Below are 3247 nucleotides of genomic sequence, written 5' to 3'. Positions count from 1 at the left end.
GTGGATCCCTTCCTCTCATCCAAGAGCATAGGATCACACTCGGATGAGAGAATTGGATCCACTATGGTAATGACACTGCGATCTGAGTGTGATCCAATGCTCTTGGATGAGAGGAAGGGATCCACTATGGTAATGACACTGTGATCTAAGAACATAGGATCACACTCAGAATGGGATCCACTATGGTAATGACACTGCGATCTCTTATCTAAGAACATAGGGTCACACTCAGATCGCAGTGTCATTACCATAGAGGATCCTATTCTCTCATCCAAGAACATAGGATCACACTCAGATCGCAGTGTCATTACCATAGTGGATCCCATTCTCTCATCCAAGAACATAGGATCACACTCAGATCGCAGTGTCATTACCATAGTGGATCCCATTCTCTCATCCAAGAACATAGGATCACACTCAGATCGCAGTGTCATGACCATAGTGGATCTCATTCTCTCATCCAAGAGCATAGGATCACACTCAGATCGCAGTGTCATTACCATAGTGGATCCCATTCTCTCATCCAAGAACATAGGATCACACTCAGATCGCAGTGTCATTACCATAGTGGATCCCTTCCTCTCATCCAAGAGCATAGGATCACACTCGGATGAGAGAATTGGATCCACTATGGTAATGACACTGCGATCTGAGTGTGATCCAATGCTCTTGGATGAGAGGAAGGGATCCACTATGGTAATGACACTGTGATCTAAGAACATAGGATCACACTCAGAATGGGATCCACTATGGTAATGACACTGCGATCTCTTATCTAAGAACATAGGATCACACTCAGATCGCAGTGTCATTACCATAGAGGATCCCATTCTCTCATCCAAGAACATAGGATCACACTCAGATCGCAGTGTCATTACCATAGTGGATCCCATTCTCTCATCCAAGAACATAGGATCACACTCAGATCGCAGTGTCATTACCATAGTGGATCCCATTCTCTCATCCAAGAACATAGGATCACACTCAGATCGCAGTGTCATGACCATAGTGGATCTCATTCTATTATCCAAGAGCATAGGATCACACTCAGATCGCAGTGTCATTACCATAGTGGATCCCTTCCTCTCATCCAAGAGCATAGGATCACACTCGGATGAGAGAATTGGATCCCCTATGGTAATGACACTGCGATCTGAGTGTGATCCAATGCTCTTGGATGAGAGGAAGGGATCCACTATGGTAATGACACTGCGATCTGAGTGTGATCCTATGTTCTTAGATAAGAGATCGCAGTGTCATTTCCATAGTGGATCCAATTCTGAGTGTGATCCTATGTTCTTGGATGAGAGAATTGGATCCACTATGGTAATGACACTGATCTAAGAACATAGGATCACACTCAGAATGGGATCCACTATGGTAATGACACTGCGATCTCTTATCTAAGAACATAGGATCACACTCAGATCGCAGTGTCATTACCATAGAGGATCCCATTCTCTCATCCAAGAACATAGGATCACACTCAGATCGCAGTGTCATTACCATAGTGGATCCCATTCTCTCATCCAAGAACATAGGATCACACTCAGATCGCAGTGTCATTACCATAGTGGATCCCATTCTCTTATCCCAGAACATAGGATCACACTAGTGGATCCCTTTCTCTTGGAGAGAATCTATGCCCGTGTGACCCCGACCTTAGTCTTACAATTTCTTATTTAATTTTCCCAGATGTGGGTTGTTCTTGTGGACTTTCAGCAGTGATATGGGTCTTAAAGGCAATGTACCTTGTGAGAAAAGTCGTTCTCCGGAAGGAAGACTACTGTCTCCTGGCATTTCTAGGTATTGCCTGTAAGTCCAGAGCCAGCCCGGGCCGCCCCTGCAGACGTCCCCATTCCCGAGTGTCTGCTCTACCCCAGCACACAGTGGGGCTCTGGTTAGCTGGATGAGGGGTCTTTTCAGGGTGGGTGGTCAGGCCCTTCATTGCCAGGTGCTATGAATCCCATGGAGCATAGTGTATCAGACATCATGCCTCAGCTGTGTTTCTGCTCGGAGAACTAGAGCTTTCCAGGAGCCTTGTCCAAACCATCTCACCCAGCCCACCATTTTTATTCCTTAAAGGAAACCTGTCCAATTGGCCAAAGCATGATAACCTATCAGCAGCATGTTATAGAGCCGTGGGAGCGGAGCAGTACAATTTGTGGGAAAAGCTTCAGTATAACTTCTATTTTCTTAGAAATCTCTGCTCATTCTCTGTTTAGGAGTCCAGTGGGCGGTCCTATTCATGAATGACAGCTGTTTTTGTATATACTAGTGTGTGGAGGCGGTCTCTCACTGATTACGCCCGCCCCCTGGACTCTTAAGCCCAGAGTGAGCAGGGATTTCTGTTAATAGAGCCGATTATACTGAATCTTTTCCCACACAAGGCATATATCACTCCGCTCAGCCGCTCCTGCATCATAGTATGATGACTGGTTCTCTTTTAAGGGATAGTTTTCCTGAGGCAGCGTCTCGTAGGAGAAGAAAACCTGCTGTCCCATAATGCACCTGCACAGGTCCATCATACGAGCAGGGATCTCCGACATGTTTCCTATTAGTGTTGGGGGTCCGACTGCTGGTTATACCTACTAATCATGGGATATTAAAGAAACTATAAAAGCACATTACAGTTCATCCTGATATTAAAGTAACAGGAATTGTCAGCAGCTTAGCCAGTCTGATGAGATTGCCTGCACTAAGATTTCAGCTCTTCAGAAAGAACTTTCCGCTGGTTTAGAATAAAACCAGGAGGACCAACCGGGGCAAGAACGAGGCACCATACAGAATGTAGTCCCTGATGGGAGCGGATGGAGTAAAATATAAGTGTTGCATTGGACTCCATAATATCAATTATAAAGGAATAATTCCGTGAACAGCAGTTCACCACTATGGCCACTGGATGGCAGGCTTGTGCTGCAGTTTTCTGGCTACACGGAGCACTGACACTAGTAGTGCGGAGAGCGGTGCTTCTAATAATGTCCCATGTCTCCTGCCCGGGTCATTGCTTGGTACAGCATTTTACCATTTATTTTATGAGTAATGTATACAAAATGTTTTAATGCTTCTAGGTCAATATCTGTTTTATGCATCCAAAGCTCATCGCAGTGTGATGCAGGTGGCGCTTGGTCATTGTAAATTGGACAAAAAATAGCTTGTAAAATGTTTTTCTTTCCTGTACATGTAAGATGGAGTTCCCCATTTTGCATCTCATTCTGATTATTAGCCAAAATGGGGATCCACCAAC

Source organism: Ranitomeya variabilis, chromosome 2, assembly GCF_051348905.1.
Source record: "Ranitomeya variabilis isolate aRanVar5 chromosome 2, aRanVar5.hap1, whole genome shotgun sequence".
In the NCBI taxonomy this organism is placed as follows: Eukaryota; Metazoa; Chordata; class Amphibia; order Anura; family Dendrobatidae; genus Ranitomeya; species Ranitomeya variabilis.
This window is presented reverse-complemented; position numbering follows the sequence as displayed.